The sequence below is a fragment of the Carlito syrichta genome, unplaced genomic scaffold, assembly GCF_000164805.1.
Source record: "Carlito syrichta isolate Samal-C Ts95f unplaced genomic scaffold, Tarsius_syrichta-2.0.1 Scaffold313210, whole genome shotgun sequence".
NCBI lineage: Eukaryota > Metazoa > Chordata > Mammalia > Primates > Tarsiidae > Carlito > Carlito syrichta.
The window spans coordinates 96,967-116,309 of record NW_007257306.1 but is presented as its reverse complement, the minus strand read 5'-3'; the positions used below and the strand labels follow the sequence as shown (position 1 = coordinate 116,309).

At 47.9% G+C, this 19,343-nt stretch overlaps 1 pseudogene; it reads right to left on the bottom strand.

Moving 5' to 3' along the window:
* Window positions 1-3,457: 3,457 nt before the first annotated feature.
* The window catches only part of LOC103272773, a 29,013-nt pseudogene continuing 13,127 nt past the window's right edge, over window positions 3,458-19,343 (bottom strand).

Sequence of the window (19,343 nt, the reverse complement as noted above, 5' to 3'; positions counted from 1 at the left end):
CCACTGGGCCTGATCTTGGCATAAAAAATTGAGGAAGGAACATTATTCCCAAACATTTATGAAGCCAGTATTAACCATGATTCCAAAACCAACAATGCCATGCAAAAAAAAGAGAATTATAGAACAATGCCTCTTATGATCACAGACTTATAATAACAAACTCAATTCAATGATATATTAAAGGACAGTGCATCATGAACAAATAGGGCTTAATGCAGGAATATAAAGTTGGTTTAACATTTTTATTAAAATCAGTTGGTCAGGCACAATGGCTCATGCCTATAATTACAGCACTTTGGAAGCCTGAGGCAGGAGGATGACTTGAGAACTGAGTTTGAGCCCAGCCTGGGCCACATAGCGAGACCTCATCTCTACCAAAAAAATAAAAAAATCAGCCAGGCGTGGTGGTATATGCCTGCAGCCCCAACTGCACAGGAGGCTGAGACAGAAGGATCGCCTGAACCCAAAAGGTCAAGACTGTGATGAGCCATGGTTGTGCCACGGCACTCCAACCTGGGCAACGGAGTGAGACCTCAACTCAAAATTTTTTTTTAAATTAAAATCAATGTAATTGACTACTTTGATAATTAAAAGAGAAAAATTATATCATCTCTATAGATGCAAATAAAAACACCTAACAAAATTTAACCCATATCCATGGCAAAACTCCCAGCAAAGTAGTCATAGAAAGAAACTATATTAGGTAAAGGATAGTATGAAAAATACAGTAATGCCATATTTAAGAGTGGAAGACGGAACTGAATCTTGCTAAGATTGAGAACAATGCAAGAATATCCCCTCTCATCACTTTTTTGTTCTTTGAGTTGGAGTCCTCTCCGTCACCCAGGCTGGAGTGCAGGGGCACGTTCATGGTCACTCCAGCGTCGACCCACTGGGTTCCACCGATCCTTCCACCTCAGCCTTCCAAGTAGCCAGAACTACAGGTGAGCGCTACTACACCCAGCTAATTTATTTATTTATTTATTGTAGAGATGAGGTCTCGCTAAGTTGCCCGGGCTGGTCTCGAATTCGCAAGCTCAGGCAATCCACTCACCTCGGCCTCCCAAAGTGCTGGGATTACAGGCTGAGCCACAAAACCCGGCCTCTCTCCCATCACTTTTATCCAGCATCACACAGATGTGATTTGGCAAGCGCTGTATCATACAACGTGCAGCCACCTTCAAAGATGCTTTTGCCTCACTTTGAATCAAACCAACTCAGTCAGTTTGAGTCAAAGTCAGGACATCTGACACAGTATCTGAAGATATCTCAAAGCTTTTGACCCCCATCACATAGACATATACATCAGACCTTCCCATGTCTTTTCCAGCTTACAAAGCAGGCATGAACACCCTCACATAGAAGTACTTAGGTTCATCTCATCCTCCTACAGAAATCTCAGAATGACACCCAGAAGCCTGGGCAACGTGGGTTTTTGTTATCTCCTAGTTTCGTTTTTTTTTAAATGAATTTTTCTTAGGTGAACTCCCCCTTCCCTGGGTCGTATATTTGAGGTTTGTTAACTCTACTCCAGTCTGTGGCCCACACTTGGTTTGACATCCTACCCCTCGGGTCATGAGCAGAACAGAAGACAGAAACAACCTGTCCCTTCCCCAGAAGCCATGATTCCGGTTTCTTCCATCCCAGGGTCAGTGCCTCTGAGACTGTCTGTTGGTTAGTTCCTATTACAGAGAGATCCCAAGAGCATCTCTGGTTGCCATCTTGATCTTCTTTTCTGGTCCTGTGAGCTCCTGCATGCTTCCAGTGAATGACCATTGTATTTCTACTAGCCATTGTTGATTCGTAAAGAATCTTGTCTAGTGTAAAAGACCTAGAAGAATCAGAATTTGTTGGCATGCTCCTTTTTGTTAACTTTAAAAAAGAGAAGAAAGCTAGTAGAAGAAAATTGTCATTGAAGAATAAGAAACCTGGACCCAGGGGAGGGAGTCACAAATCCAAGTGACTAACCAAAGCCATCAGCCGTAAAATGGTGGTAGTCACTGCTCACAGCATCCATGCTCAGATATGCAAGGGCTTTGCAGAGAAACCTCATGGGCCGGTGTGATTTGAATGGTTAAAAATACCAGAGATGCAAGCAGGAAGACCCCAGACGCTACGGACTGAATGTTTATGGTCCACCCCCAAATTCATATGTTGAGTATGAATACGAACCCCCAAGGTGATGGTGTTAGGAGGTGGTGATGGTTAGGGGGTGATGGCATCAGGAGAGGCATTTGCCTTCATGACCTAATCGCCTCCGAAAGATGGTAACTGGAAGACAGAGTAAGATCCCTTACCCATTCCTCCATGTGAGGTTACAGCGAGAAGGTGGGACCCTCACCAGACGCCAAATCTGCTAGGACCTTAATCTTGGACTTTCCAGCGCCGGAACAGTGAGAAATAAATTTTTGTTTATAAACCACCCAGTTTATGAAACTTTGGTATAACAGCATGAAAAGACTAAGATACCAAGAGGTTCGTTTTAAAAGCCTTTTGGAAAGGCAAAAGTGAAAAGAACTCTGGTATTTGGAAGCAGGAAAACCTGTAATTACACCTCCGCCCTGCTTCTTGGCTGGTCCTGTGGAAGCGGAAGTAATTTCATAAGAATACTGTGGAACATCGCATCCAATACCTAGAAATACTCCATCAGGGACGGATCACTCCTTCCCTGGCCCATCTCACAAAGTATTCTTCCCTTAAAACCTGCCTGAGAATTTAAAGATGAAAAGGACAGAAAAGCATCTCACATCCAAAGGTGATTATTAAAAATGTAAGTACAAAATAAAACAGATCTGGAATTTAAGAGAATATGGAGGCCGGGCTCAGTGGCTCAGCCTGTAATCCCACGCTTTGGGAGGCCGAGGTGAGTCAATTGCCTGAGTCTGCAGGTTCGGGACCCGCCTGGGCAACTTGGCGAGACCTCATCTCTACAATAAATCAAAAAATTAGCTGGGCATGGTAGTGTGTGCCTGTAGTTCCAGCTACTTGGAAGACTGAGGTGGAAGGATCGCCGGAGCCCAGCAGGTGAGGCTGTGGTGGCTGGGAGCGGCCACTGCACTCCAGCCTGGGCGACAGAGTGAGACTCCAACTCAAAAAAAGAGAAGAGAATATGGAATTTATTTGACATGGAGTACAAAAATAAACACATCTAAATAGGGGCCCAGAGGGCTTCCTGACTTCTCTGGGTACCTCGAGGCCTTCCCACCTTAGCCCCCAAAAAAGCATCACTTTGCATACACAATGACTAGCAAAGACTAAAAAGATGCAACGCTTCCAAAGATGCAGACGCTCAGCTTAAGGAGGTTGATGGCTGGGTCAGGTGAGACCATTCCTGGAGGGGCCCACCAACTGCTCAGTCAAAGCACCTGTTCAGTACCCATCCTCTGGACCAGGCTACCTGCTGTCAGGCTCCCCGAGCAAGTGATGGGCTGGAGTCGCTGGTTGGGAGACAGATGGCCTACTCCCTCAATGCCTCTTCCAGCTGTTTCACTACCACTTTCTCCTTCTGCTCCCGCAGTGTCCAACAGAACCGATCCATGGCTAGAGCGTCCAGATGGGAGGAGAGAGAAACAAAGACTTAGTGGGTTGGCAGGTGGGCCTCAGACATACCCAGGTCATGGTTGGTCAACCATGAGAGCCTCTTGTGCAGGGATCCGTCTTTGGGCTGGATTTCCAAGTCTAACCTGTTACAACCCTGATGGTTGTTTTTGAATGTCATTATCATGTCAGCCTGCTAGACACCTCAAATCCTGTACCCTAGCTTAGGGCCTTGGCCATCCTGTTTGCCTCTCACTCAGCCTACCCTCCACACTGGCCCCAAAGATACTTCTGCAACATAAACCTTCGTGAGAGTGAATGGCTCGCTGCCATATTCCCAGCAGTGTCCGGCAGGCAGTGGGAGGCAATGAGTAATCGTTAAAATGAAGGTCATGTTTTCCATCACCTTCAGGAGAATCCAAACTCTAGTATGACATACAGGGACTTGCATGGTCACCCACCATCCACCTCACCTGCCAGACTGCCAGCTCCACAGGGCAGAGTACCACCAATTAGCATATGCTCCCAATGACTCATTCCATGGCAGTCACCCAAAAGATGTAATGAACAGATGGGTGCTGAGATTCATATCACTTCCTGACTACAAAGGAGCTTCCTTAAAGACAGAAATGGAAACAGATAGTCTAGAAGGGTTGGAGCTTCTAAAAGAAAAAAAAAAAATCAGGTATTGAGTTATAGATGAGATGATTGACCAAAAAAAAAAAAAAAAGCCCAGAGTCTCACTCTGTCGCCCAGGCTGAGTACAGTGGTACGATCACAGCTACTGCAGCTTTAACCTGCTGGGCTCAGGTGATCATTCCACCTCAGCCTTTCAAGTAGCTGGGACTATAGGCATATGCCGCCAGTCCTGGTTAATTTTTTTTTTTAATTTATTATGGAGATGAGGCCTCACCATGTTGCCCAGGTTGGTCTCGAACCCCTTGGCTCAGGCAATCCTCTTGCCTCAGCCTCCCACAGTGCTGGGATTACAGGCATGAATCACCACACCTAGCCTGATTAGGCATCTTTAAAGGATGCCGGGATTGGGAGGTCAGCTCTGTTCACCCACTTCTAGCAGGGGGAACTTGTCTGCAAAGACAAGGTGGAACCAGCCCGGCTCTTAACACATGTAGGCTTTGCCCTGAGTCAAAATCAGCTTGTTGTCCAGGAAGCAGCGATGGAGAAGCAGTTCTTCCTCAAACGTACATGGGTACAGGTACTAGGGAGGGCAAAGGAGCAGAGTTGAGCCCGAGTCCCAGCTGGCATGGCTGCCCAAGAACATTTACCTTCGTTCTAGAGGTCATCTTTTTCAAATTAATCCAAACATAGAGGCCAGCTCCATGGTTGTGGAAAGGGATCTCCAACGCCTTCAGCTTGTCGGCGACGTACTTGTGAGCTGCCAGCAGCTGGGAGTGGTTCGTGGGCAGGTACACCTTGTCAATCCATTCTGGAGGGGTGGAAGAAGAGAACTGTCACCGATTGTGAGGCAGAGATCTACCAAAGGGTTCTTTTCCAAATGCTCCCTACCTGAGCTTCATGCAAGCGATTTCCAACCAATATAACTATTGGAGCTGATGGCTTCCATACCCAACAGACTCACTTCTTATCCAAGGTTCTGGTAGAGACACTGGACCTCCCAATAGTCTAGTGGGAATGTTTCCTTTGAGTTTGCATCCCTGAGACAAGGTGTCATCAATCCTCTAAAGGGGCTTGATGCTGCTGTCTTAAAATTAAGGAGCTGTTAGAAGCCCTGATGGCCAGGCTACACCTCTGCATCATTCCAATCAGAACCTTTGAGGATGGAGCCCACAAGTCAGTATTTGGGCTCCTCGGGGAGCTCCCATGTGCATTCAAGGTCAAGAGCCCACGTTCAAGGGGCTGGGATCTAGTCTCTACCAAGTATCCAACAGGCTGGCACCATGTAGGGCAGCATTCAGTGGAATGTATCCTGTCTGCTTCCTTCCCCTCCCAGAGCTGACAGCAAATCGTTTTTCTAAGCCAACTAATATGATACTAGTTTGTGTTATTATTATCTCAGCTATTAAAAAAAAATTCCGGCCTGGTACCTGTTCTATTATAGGGAATTACAGAGTCTCCTCTAAACTTGGCCCATGGCATTAAAGGGGGGGGGCCCTGTGAGGCCAGCATTCTCTTGGGATCCAAGAGGAAAGATGAGTCCAGGTGCCAGAGGGCTGGCCATGCCAATGTGCCCAAGTGGCAGCTCTCCTTGGGCCACCTTGGAAGACGAGATCAAGTTACATTAGAAGAGTCAGGACTTGTTATGGTAATATTTGCCTAAGCAAGCAGGGCATTGTGGAGGGAAAATATATACATCCACATAAAGGCTGATTTTTGAAGTTCCTACCTTGTCATCTTAGCGTGTGTGATTGGCTATCCCCCTTCCCAGCAGAGCACAAGCTACCAGACATCCAGAAATGAAAACCTACCCTGTGTTTTAGAACAGCGTATATCATCACCCTACGACCCTGTCTGAACTGTATCCTCCAAACTTCACATCCTGCTGCAGTCAAAATATAGTAACCACAGGATCTCAGTATACTGAGTATATTGAGGGCATATCAGAGGCCCAAGAAAATCTAGAATTCCCCATGGCTATGAGGCCCAGCCAAGATGCTGGCCTGGATGGAGCTCACTACCTGTGTCCTGGAGCAGTTGACCCAGCTTGTGCTGGGTGATTCCACAGGGACTGTGGAGATAGCCAAAGGCAGTCATGGCAAAGGCCACCTCCTTGCTATGGGTGTACAGGGCACCAAAGCGGAAGCCAGTGATGCCGAAATCCTCTGGGAAGAGAAGCAGGGGAGGGAATATCTGGTTTGTCTGCCTTCTACGCTTGGGTTCCCTTCCTTCCCTACCCAAGTCCCAAGCCATGCAGCTGAGCTCACCTTGCTGGCACCTCACATCACACGGGTCTTATTGAGATCGGGCAACCTGGAGAAGGGGAGAAAAAAGTCAAGGTTATATAACAGAAATATCTGAAGGATGAAGACTTGGGGTCTGTGAGGGGAAAGTAGACTTGAGGGTCTTCCTAGACAGCAGGGGCTACAGGACCCAAAGTTCAAGAAACTTCAGTCAAGTCAGGAAGTCAACACAAGGCAGCCCTGAAAAACTAGGAACAGCTCCTGGGTGCCCACAGGCTAGGACCCTCAGACTGACATGTGGCTCTCCTACGACAGGTCCACAGCCACCTTCTTGGCAGCTGGTGCTTTAGAAGTGGGCTCCCCCACCATTTCTAGAATGTGTCTTTCTGTCTCTTACTGCTCACCATTAGTGAAGCTGTTCCTTCTGCCAGGCATGCCCTCCCCTTGCTTTGATTGCTGGGATTCCATCGCTAGGGCCAAACACTGCCCTTCAGAAACTTCTGCCCTGTTTCTGTTCTTTCCCGGTACTCTGTTTATCAAGAAGTTCCCACGTGGACCCGTTAGCCTTCCAGGGCTTTGTTTTGACCTTCAGCAGTACACATTTTTCCCTGCCCTCAGTTTATCTTGTATTTGAAATGGCATTTAGACTGGAAGACACCTGGGAAGGAAAAGTGATGCTTTGCTTGTATCCCAGCCCCTGTGGGCACTGAAACAGCTACGTGCTAGGAACTGAGTTAAGTTCATGTCCATAAACTTGCCCTGCATATCTGGAACCTCAGGGTTCTCATTTCCTACTCCAGCTGAGGCCAACTCACCTTTCCATGCTCAGAACGCTGTGGAATGTGATGGATTCATCAAACACAGACAGCATGTAAATCTCATCTAAGATTACGTGTAGGTTGTGCCTGCAGGTTGAGTGAAAAGGGGAAAACAAGGTCTGGCATCTCCATAATCTTACTGTCTTAGGATCCTCTGTGGACACAGATCAGACCTCCCCATGGCCCCAGCTGTCCATCCAGCCCTTCTGAGTGTTGTAGAAGGAGGTGGTACCCAGAAGGGGCCCTTATCCCTGACTTGGGGGCACCAGGAAGGAATAGGACCTAAAAGACACCTGGGAAAATCTTATCTAACCATTCAAGCATAGAGCAAGACCAAGGGGAAGAAGCTGGGTATCCCAGAGTCTGTGTAGCCAGGAGCTCCCACCTGGGGTCTGACTCAAATAGTGGCACTAAGTGGGCTAATATACCTTATCTCATCTCTTCTACCAATAACCCCCTAAAACAGTATCATCATCTTTACTTATTTATTTTAAAGATGGGTACAATTTGGGCACGGTAGCTCAGCCTGTAATGCCAGCACTTTGGGAGGCCAAGGCGAGAGGATTGCCTAAGCCCACAGGTTGGAGACCAGCCTGGACAACTTGGTGAGACCTTTCTATACAATAAATCACAAAACAGTTAGCCGGGCGTGGTGACGTGCATCTGTAGTTCCAGCTACTTGGAAGGCTGAGACGGAAGGATTGCCTAAGCCCAGCAGGTTGAGGCTGGGGTGGCCGTGAGAGTGCCGCTGCACTCCAGCCTGGGTGACAAGAGTGAGACTCCAACTCCAAAAATAAATGAATACATAAATAAACCCACAAGGACTGAGAGTCTGCCTTGGCAGCTCCACCCTAGTTTGGGAAATGGATGCTGGGAAAGTGCTTATGCTATAATAAGTAGAAATGCAACAAAGCTACATTTTGACTGTTATGTATATGTCTGTACTGTTGTGTAAATGTCCCACGCAAAAGCCAGAAAGGAAACGGCAAAAAGATCCTGAAGTAGTAAGCACGTGGGAGCAGTTTCCTTGGTTTTAATCTTAGCTGTATGTAACTCCGCAAAGCATGGTGTGTAGTAAGAATATTTAGGGTCCATGACTTCCGGTTCTGACTTCCTGACTATAAGTGATAGGAATGGCTTCTAAGGGACATCTAGTCTCAAGGAGTGGAACTTGTACCTCTTGGCAAATGCCAGGAGTTCCTCCAGTGAATCTTGGGTGTAGATGTCACCCAGAGGATTCTGAGGGTTGGTCAGTGCAAGGGCTCTGATCTTCTTCCCCTAAGAAGAACCCAACCATAACGGAGTAAGCACAAGTCATTCACAGCCTATCCCAAATTCAGCCAAGGATACTTTACAGGTCGGGACACCCAACATTTGACACCAAATAAAGCCTAGGTAGGGTCTTAGAGCCGCAACTGCTATACTGCTCACAGAGGGAGAGCAGGAAGGAAGTGTAGGGTTGTCATAATGTCCCCATAAAGCTCAGGGCTTCTAGAGGATCACGTTCCTGGATCCTTCACTGTCTCTTCTGACTAAAGAGAGCCTGCCAGGTCTCGGTGAACAAGCTGTGTCGGAGTCTCAATACTCAACCCCTTTCAGGACCAGCAGTGACCACCCCAAGAATAGGATTTCCCCTTACCTTGAGCCTAGCTTTAAGCAGGGCTTGCTCCAACTTGTCAACAGTGAGCTGGAAAGGATGAATGCTTGTGTTGGTGATCTGGAAGATGAACACCACCTGAGAACCGCCTATCTGAAAAGCTTCTCCTTGATTCCTCATTCCCATAGCCCTAGACAAACAACCCTTTGCCTTCAGACCAGGGTGCCAGTCCCACATGCCTTCTTTGCCCTGGTTTCTCCACCCCTAGCCCACCATCACTCATGAGTAGAAAGCAAAGCCCCTCTATGCCTTCTGAGTGCCCCTAGAAGATTCATTGCCTCAGTGGACTGAGCAGGGAAGGGGTCCCATTCTGACCTCACTCTCCAGGTGGATAGGAATCAGCTCAACTTTCGCATACAGGTAGGAGCTAAAGGCGAAGCCACCATAGAAGGGTGTGGGAACCAGAAAGGCCCCTGGAAGCACAGGGAGACAAAGCTGTCAGTCCAAGGTCTCTCAGCCAGAGCCTACCAGGCCCCCTAGACTAGCAGCAAAGTGACCGACAGAAAAGGTCCGTTTGGTAATCCCTTCTACCTGGGGATTCGTGTTCAAGTGCTATAAGTTATCCATTCTTGTAGACATTATGTGGGGAGCAAAGCTCTAGCTCTCTTTGAGGAGTACACTAGGGAAGGAGAACAGGGAAGAATAGTGCTGTGAATGGCTCGATCCAGGGCACAGGTCAAGTGAGGCTCGCTAGCAGACAGAGCACTGGTCCTCAGGAAAGTCTCATCTCCTCAGACCAAACACTAGAGGTCAAGGTCTATACATAAGGAGGGCTGCAAAGACTTGAACCTTTGGTCTCGTATGTTCTTTCCTTCCTGTCCATTTGGCCTCACTAATGAGCTCACCAAGGACCCACTCCTTTGTGTGAAAGGGGCCGTCCTGGCTACTTCCTTCCATACACACAGAGCTCATTAAGATCTGAGCTTCTTGCTCAGATTGAGAACAGACCTCCCAGCTTTATCTGGTCCAGAACTACTGAGCCTTTTTTTTTAGTTAAAAATCTACATCTTCTTAGCTCGTTGCCAGGGTGCTCTGTGTTACCATTGGGCCCAAAAGCCCAGCTCTTCATACAATAGGTTGACTCTCACTGTCACCATTCCTGGGGTACACCTCCTTGAAGACCATCATGCTTCCCTTTCATATTAAGTGGAGACTCCAAACCCCTTGATCCCACAGAAAGAATGAGAAGATGTCCTAGTCAGTGGAGAAGTCCTAGAACTTTGGGGGAAAGCCCTTGGGTTGAGATGTTCTTCTTCCCCAAAGCCCAGTCCTTGTGTATTCCTGCCCACATGTCAGTATTGCACTTAGAGGAAAAGCAGAGCCCTCTGACTCACCCCCTGGATCACACAGAACCATGGCCGGGGCAGAGAACACAGAGCAGCAGCCATTTAGAACAACCACCTGAAGTCGAGGTACAAGAGGCAGGAGTCAGAAGCCAATTCCCATGTAAGAAGGTGTAGCCACACCGTCCCCATCCTGCTGGAAGGGACAGGCACCAGGAGCTTCCTCAGCTGGGGCCCACTGGCCCCCACTCTGCTCCAGTCCTGAGGGTCTCCACCGGTTCTCCCTGCACCTCTAGAAAACACAACACCCCCCAAGAATACAGCCCTCCACCAGGATGGCAGTGAGGCTGGGAAACTGACTCACCTTTTCTGGATCAAGCTGGGCAGGGGCATGGCAGTAGTGAATCAGAAACTGGGCTACTTTTCCCCGCAGGCTGTAAACAGACCCGGAGAGGCCTTGCGGTTCCCAGAGCCCCTTCCTCACTCAAGGTGTAGGTGGCCTTTTTCAAAGGCCAGCATGCCCAACCTAAAAGTGATCTTTGCTACCTAGTCCAGTGTCATTTTACCTGAATGGGCTATTGACTCGGGCCATCAACTCTCCAGGTGACATAATAAGTGACAGTTGGGGCAAAAATCCTAGGAGGCAGGAAATCAGAGGTTTTGAATTCCAGGAGGTAGGAAACCAGAGATTTTTAATCTGAAGGGGTAGGAAATCAGAGATGTTGAATCCCAGGAGGTAGGAAATCAGAGACTTTGGATCCCAGGAGGCAGAAAATCAGAGATGCTGAATCCTGGGAGGTAGGAAATCAGAGGTTTTTAACCTGAAGGGGTAGGAAATCAGAGATTTTGGATCCCAGGAGGTAGGAGATCAGAGATTTTGGATCTCAGGAGGTAGGAAATCAGAGATGTTGGATCCCAGGAAGTAGGAGATCAGAAGTTTTGAATCCCAGGAGATTCAATGCTTTGCCTATTATGCTAGGCTGCCTCCTTATGAGGTTTTTCTAGAAGTTATTACCCAAAGAAACGGGGCGGTAGCCAACCAAGAATCTAGTGCCTTGATTCTTCCCCCAGATGAGGACAGGTGCCTCTGCACCAGGAGACCTTAGATCTGGAGGTTACTTACAATGGCTGTCCTCTGAATCGGAATACTGCAGTAGGACGTCATCTGTGTAGTTCATGTCACTTTGACTCAACTGTTGACAAACAGAGTGTAAAGTCAGGCTGAGTAGGCAAGACCCAGGCCTCCTCCTAGTCTGTGCCTAGTTTTCCACGTGTACCCTCCATATGTGGCCTCCCAGAAGGGGAGTTGGTATACATGCCACTTGCTCCTTAATGAATGGAGACCGCCATCTTCTCGTTATGGATTACACAAGTAGACATCCCATCAGGAAGAGCTTGACAATCTCCCCTATCCGGAGGCTTCCGTGGCAGTCTACCTACCATATACCTGACAGAACACCTCTGGTTGGTCAGCAAGGCCAGGTGGTTGGATGTGCTATTCTAAAAGCAGTTTCTTCACTCCCTTTCCCAAACTCCTATTTCTCACTCCTGAATCTACCATGTGCTGAGGAACATTCTAGAGGGATTGGGCCTTGAAGGGATGGGTCCTAGTGCAGCCCAGAACATGGCTTACTCTCTCATTTATTAGATCAGTGCAGAGCTTGTTCTCACTGGTGCCAAGGTTAATGAAGCCCTGGAGATGGAAGGAATCCAAGATCAGGCCTCCTGCCCCTTCCAGAAAGACCCCCTTAATCACACCAATAAGTGTTCATCTCAGATCAGTCCAAGTGGAGATCTAACTGTCCCTTGAGACAATGCAAGCCATGTCAGACAACTTTAAGCATTAGAAGACTTTCCATAAACTCCAAATTGTATAGCATGTAAGTTCCCCTCTTTAGAGACATATAGATAACTCATACCTATGTCCCATCTACCAGTCCCTGAGTTCTTATTACACGCTGGACATTAGACTAAGAGATTCATGTGAGTTGCCTTAGCCCCTGAGAAAAAGGTTCCATATGAGCCCCAATTTAGAGAGTGAAGTTCAGAAAAGTTCCAATTTAGAGAGTGAAGTTCAGAAAAGTTTAATAACCGACTCATCGTGTGACCTTGGGTGATAGTCAGAACTCCACCTATCTGACCTCAGAGGCCCCACCTGGTACCCATCTCTGCTATTTCTCCTAACACATAAGGACCCGCCAAGTTATTGGAAGAGACACAGTCCCTCAGAGGCCTATGGTGATACCCAACTCAGCCCCAGAAAAGGGAACACCATGGGCTGTACATCACTTAGATGGATACAGAGGGGGTTGTCTTCTACACTCTGACTGGAGAGCTGCTATGAAACCCCTTTGCTCGAAGTCTTTCCTGAGTTCCCTTTCACCCTTAGGGCAACATCTTAGCACCTCCCATCTACCTCTGTCTCCACCCCTACCTCTTGCTACAGCACTCATTGTCTCCTCTCTCACTACAGGGGCCTCCCTTCCCAATCACTCCAACCCCCTCCCACCTTAAAGCTTTTACATGTGCTGTTCCTCCAGAGGGTCACAGCCATGGTCACGGCCACTACCACCACATGGATGGCTGATTCACCCTTTAGGACATCTTCCCAGACCATCTGAATGTGTGTGCCCCAATGACTGATTACATTCCTTACTAAATTCCATAGGGGCGGGCTCACTCACCCCTCTGACCACAGGGACTGACTCTCAGTGGCTAAGAGCTGAGATTCAGGGAGAACTCGGGCATGGGGGCAGTTCTCCAACTTTCTAGGGCATGTCACCTTATTTCTGTGACTATTCCCTTATCTGTAAGAAGACAACAGTGTCCATTTCATCGGGCTGTAAAGAATGAGAGCACAGAGAGCCCTTGGCACAAGATTCAGCAAATCCAAGCGAGTAGAGCCCTTGAGGATGTCACCATGTTCTCACCAAGATGTTGCTGTCCTCATGGAATTTGTCTACTTGGTAGGCATTGTAGTCTCAGAAGCCCGACTGGCATAAAATAGAGATGTCAACCCCATGGTTGGATAGGCCATGGCTGACATAGGCAGCTTCACAATCACTCAGTTGGGGCATCAGTTTGGTCAGGCTGCTTGGACGCTTGGTCCCCCTGTCCGCCTCTGACATCATCACTAGAGTCCAGGGAAGGGAGAGGCACTGTGAGCCCCAGACCTCTCGGGGTCCCAAACTGTAGGAGGTTGACCATCTAGCATACCAAGTAGCCCAGAAGGGCTTTCTGCTCACAAATGGCCGGAGCGTCCGTCCATGCTTCTAGTGCCGGGAAGTGCTCCTTCATGGTCTGCTGTAAGCATAGCATCATCTCCAGCAGCAGAGGGTAGGTGTTCTGACTTTCGAGGACCTGGTCCCTCATCTGGTCACAGGGCACAGGAAGGGTGTCTGACCAGTGACTCACACTCTGGGTATTCATATTGGCCTCTGCAGGCTGGCTGGCATCCACAGAGAAACAGAGACCATGCGCTGGAGCAAAGGAGACTCTCCCTGGCCCTCAGGGTCCAGGCATGGTTGGGGACAGACCTGATCTCAGACTGGCTCATCCCAGTTCCATACCTTGGTCATAGGTCAAATGGCTTCGGGAAGAGTTGCCCATGCCTTCAAGGTCAATGTCTAGGTGGCCCTGAGCCTGGACACTAGAGCACTCTACTTAAATGGCATTAGAAGCCGGGCTCAGTGGCTCAGCCCGTAATCTCAGCACTTTGGGAGGCTGAGGTGAGTGGATTGCCTGAGCCCGCAGGTTCAAGACCTGCCTGGGCAACTTGGCAAGACCTCATCTCTACAATAAATCAAAAAATTAGCCAGGCGTGGTAGTGCGTGCCTGTAGTTCCAGCTACTTGGAAGGCTGAGACGGAAGGATGGCTGGAGCCCAGCAGGTCGAGGCTGCGGTGGCCGGGAGCGGCCACTGCACTCCAGCCTGGGCGACAGAGTGAGACTCCAACTCAAAAAATAAAATGGCATTAGAATGTGTTCTAAGAACTTTAGGGCCTGCTTTAAGAAGAGGAGAAAACTGCAGAGAGTTCTGGGTTTCAGTGGGAACAGTTCCTGCTTTGGGTGGGGCTAAATAAGGAAAAGGGGGGTTTGCTATTTAAAACCCACCAAAAATGAAAAGCCACTGAGTAACTCAGTCTACTAGAATAGGGGTTAGTAAACTAACCCCCGCTCAGGGTCATATCTGACCTGGCATCTGTTTTTGTTGATAAAGTTCTTTTAGGTTCTATCAGAACACAGCCATATTCATTTATTTATATATTGATTATGGCTGCTTTTACACTGCAATGGCAGAGCTGAACAGTGGTGACAGGCCACGTGCTAGGACCATATGGCTCTCAAAGCCTAAAATATTACTGCATTTACAGAAAAGGCTTCCCAACCACTGTTCTAGAACATCAGCCCTGCTTTCTGCCTCGTTCTTTCCCAGGTTAGCCACACCAGATCCTCAAAGCCCGTTGCTGAGATGCCTGTTTCTCCAACCTCGCCTGGCTTCGTGTAAATGCCTCCACCTCCTGGCTGTGGCAACTGCCTTAGGCTTCCATCACTTGTAGCCACGGGCTAGAGACATGGTTCTCAAACTTTAAAGTCCATCAGAATCACTTGGAGGGTTTGGTAGGACACAGATGGCAAGACCTCACCCCTGGTCTTTGCTTTTATATGTCTGGGGTAAGAACTGAGAATCTTCTAGTAAGTTCCCTGGACTATATTTGGTGAACTTCTGACTTTCTAATCAACCTTCCTTCTGGTAACAAACCAAAATACTGGATAACGGCAAGCAATACCTTCTTAACGCCTAACAGAATCAACAAAGAAGATAGCAAGAACTCAGGAGGTAAGAAAGATTAAGGCCAACAGCTGCCTTTACTTTTTATTTTATTTTATTTATTTATTTATTTTTTTGAATTGGAGTCTCACTCTGTCGCCCCAGACTGGAGTGCAGTGGCACGCTCCTGGCCAGCGCAGCGGCCACCGCAGCCTTGACCTGCAGGGCTCCGGCGATCCTTCTGCCTCAGTCTTTCAAGTAGCTGGAACTACAGGCTCATGCTACCATGCCTGGTTAATGCCTTTACTTTTTTAAGGCAACCCTCACATCCCCAGACACCAAGACCCCTTTTCTAAAAATCTAGACTTATATCTCTTCCACCAAGTGCTACAATTATGAGTTATTTCTCCATTAAACATCACACGCACACACATGCACACACGCACACAAAAGGGAGACCCTGGAAAACCCAGAATTATCGTTTGGAAGGTGGGCCCCTTGTAATCCAGGTTTCCCCCACTAGGTAAGTGTTCTAGGAACCCATTAGCATCAGTGTACCAGCTAGCATTGTTGTGAGAGGCCGCATTCGGCTTCAGTGAATTTTTTTTTAGATTCTTTCAGTGCATTTGCCCATTTCATGGTGGGTGATTTACAAGTGCACCTGTCCACACCATGCTGAGAGTTCAACAGTTTTCGACCAAAAATAACATGACCCCTGTGACCCACTCTCCCTATTCACCCAATCTTGACCTGAGTGACATTTTTTGTGTCCTCAGATTAAAAAAATAAAAGTCCTCAAAGGGAAGTGTTTTGCCAGTGTGGAAGAGGTGAAACAAAAGATGGCAGAAGCACTTAAAAGGCAACACAATTGATGAGTTCAAAAACTGTTCTGAGCAGTGGAAAAATTCCTCGATAGGTGTATTGCATCAAACAAGAAATACTTCAAAGGTGACGGAAGTATGAACATGTAAGAAAAAATACATGGTCGGGTGCAGTGGCTCATGCCTGTAATCTCAGCACTTTGGGAGGTGGAGGCAAGAGGATTGCCTAAGCCCACGGCCTCAAGACCAGCCTGGGCAACTTGGTGAGACCTTGTCTCTACAATAAAACAAAACAAAAAAAAGCTAGCTAGGTGTGGTGGTGCATGCCTGTAGTTCCAGCTACTTGGAAGGTTGCGGCGGAAGAATTGCCAGAGCCCAGCAGGTCAAGGCTGTGGTGGCTGTGAGCGTGCCACTGTGAGACAGTGTGAAATTCCAACTCAAAAAAAAGAATAAATACACAATCTTTTATAAGTAAATTCCTTTTGTAGGGGTCCCTCCTCATATATATATCCTATTGCTACTTTTACAGGTTTGTGGAACCAGCACTTCATGATTGTTTTAACGTTCCTATAGCAACCCATACCTTTTATTGATGTTTAATATTGTTACGTGTTCAGTATTTGCCAAGGTCAGTTTACTTCCTTAGCACATTAGCTAGCACACAGACAGTTGACATGGTTAATGACCAGGAGACAATTGACATGGTTAATGACCATGGTTAATGACCAAGAGACCACAAGGATGTTGCCACATCAGTGAAAAGATAAGCCACGAATGAGGATTTTGCCATGGAAGATGGAACAATGACCAGATGAAGCCGCCGGACAAAGCTGTACCAAGGCTTGACTTAGGACGCCAGCCTGTCATCAACAGTGATACAAAAAAACTTTACTGACCAGGGTAAGGGACATATAAGAAATTGAACAAGTAGAAGTGTTAGTGCCCAAAATAACCCTTTGTTCCACAGGCAAAAGCTTTGCTTTGGCCCAAACTTCCCCTCCTAGAATTAAGAGGTTATTTTATTTTATTTTATTTTACTTTATTTTATTTTATTTTTTTGAGTTGGAGTCTCACTCCATTGTCCGGGCTGGAGTGCGGTGACACACTCACGGCCACCCCAGGGTCGACCTGCTGGACTCTGGGGATCCTTCCGCCTCAGTCTTCCAAATAGCTGGAACTACGGGCACACGCTACCATACCCAGCTAATTTTTTAATTTATTGTAGAGATGAGGTCTCACCATGTCGCCCAGGCTGGTCTCGAACCCATGGGCTCAGGCAATCCTCTCGTCTCAGCTTCCCAAAGTGCTGGGATTATAGGCTCGAGCCACCATGCTCGGCCTAAGAAGCTTATTTTAATGGAGCTCTCAACTCTGGAAGTAGGTAGGTAGCACACTGTGCTTCCAAACACTTGGATATAGAGAAGGCATTCAGGAACCAGGTGAGATTCTCTTGGCTTTGCCTTCCAAAAAGTAGTATCCATCATCCCTGTTGGTCTTGAGGCGTGCTGGACCAAGATGGTGGCGATAACCTCCACCTCCCTCCAGTAGGCAAGAATCTATCACCACTTGGGGGGAGAAGGGGGCTTCTGCCTTCTCCCAGGACTGGACTCATGTTCTGAATGTCTTTGTCCCAGGTCACCTTAATAACAAAAGTCAAAGAAGAGACAGTTCTGTAGCATCAGCCAGCCCAGCAATTGGATTCCAGTTCAGCTGGGTTAGGGGCTCTCAGACTTGCTGCCATGGAAATCCTTGCTATTACCAAGATCCCACTAGTCTGTCCCATCTGCCCAGCATTCAGTCAGAGACTCCAGGTATACAGGAAACAGGGAACAGGATGGGGCAGGGAACAGGAGGGGGACAGGCTTTTAACTTAGAGTGAGACTCTCTCCAGGCAGGTTAACGGAGAAGACATGGGGGCCAAGGCAGGTAGCGGAAAGAAATGTGCCTGCTGATAAGGAGGTGAGTATGTGGCCAGGCTGGGGGTAAACCTAGAAGCTGGACATCTGCCAAGACTTGCCTTTTCTCCAGGAAAAGTCCACTGTAAGTGGTCCAGTTCCACAAAGGCCACAACACCCCTAAGGCTCAGCCCTATGTTGACGGCTGTTGGGGTACACCAACCCACTCAGCAAGGCTTCTTGGCTGAACCTTTGGCTTCGATATTGCTGAACCTCCCACCATCTGCCTTTCAATCCACACTCGGGCCTTCTACAGCAGCTAGGGTCTCAGGATAGGATCAGCCCGGCTGGCGCCAGCAAGACTAACCTAGAACAGAAGCTGGGAAGGGGATGTGAAATAGGGTCAACCTGGGTAGATTGCTTACCCCAGGTTTGTTGTTTGTTTGTTTGTTTGTTTGGAGTCAGGGTCTCACTCTGCCACCCAGTCTGGAGTGCACTGACACAATTACGGCTCACCACAACCTTGGCCTCCTGGGCTCAGGCGATCCTTCTACCTCAGCCTCCCAAGTATCTGGGACTACAGGCATGTGCCACCATGCCTGGCTAATTTTTTTGGTAGATGTTCTCACTCTGTTTCCCAGGCTAGTTTTGAACTCCTAGTCTCAAGCGGTCTTCCCATTTCAGTCTCCCAAAGTGCTGTGATTACAGGCATAGGCCATTGCCTTTGGCCCAGGATACTTTTAATGCTACTTTTCCTAGTGCTTTGAAGCCCTTTGGCTCTGCCTTGCTCTCCCAGCCTTCTCTCCTCTTGCCCTACGCCAGCCTTTCCTGGTGTCTCAGTCCTCTAGCCTAATTCAGACTCTTCCCTCTTGATGTGGCAAGTATGATGGGGATTGCAGAAACTTCTTCATGTGCATGTAGAGGGAAGCAAGGTATTTTGCACTATAGGTCCCTAAATACAAGGTGCAAAATGGAAAGCTCAGGTAGAAGATGTTTTGAGGCCTAGATTCTGTTCTACAGTTGCTATTCACTATAAATGTAGGATGTTGGGAGAATTGCCTCTCCTGTCTGAGCATAGGTTTCCCCATATGTAAGATGAGAAGAGAGTTATCTCAATCAGATGGGAAGAAACCAAAGTTCAATGAAGACAAGTTACTCTTTTTTGAGTTGGAGTCTTACTCTGTCACCCAAGTTAGAGTGCAGTGGCCCTCTCACAGCCACTGCAGCCTCAACCTGCTTGGCTTAGGTGATCCTTCCCCCTTAGCCTTCTAAGTAGCTGGGGCTACACGTGCATGCCACCATGCCCAGCTAATTTTTTTATTTATTGGAGACACGAGTTCCACCAAGTTGTCCAGGCTGGTCTCAAACCCCTGGACTTAGGCAATTTTCATGCCTCGGCCTCCCAAAGTACTAGGAGTACAGGCTTAAGCCAGCACGCTCAGCCTGAAGACAAGTAATTTCTAGGGTCCCATAGTAGATCCAGGACTTAAACCCAAGACCTCCTATTTTAGCCCTGGGAAGAAGAGTGAACTAGTAGAAAACCAGTCCTTGCATGGACTGCAGTGCAGTTTCATATCACATAATGCCCAGAAAGTGTCAAGTTCTAAAACCAGGTTAAAACCATCCTGTAGCCTTTGGGAGACTGAGGTGAGTGGATTGCCTGAGCCCGCGGGTTCGAGACCC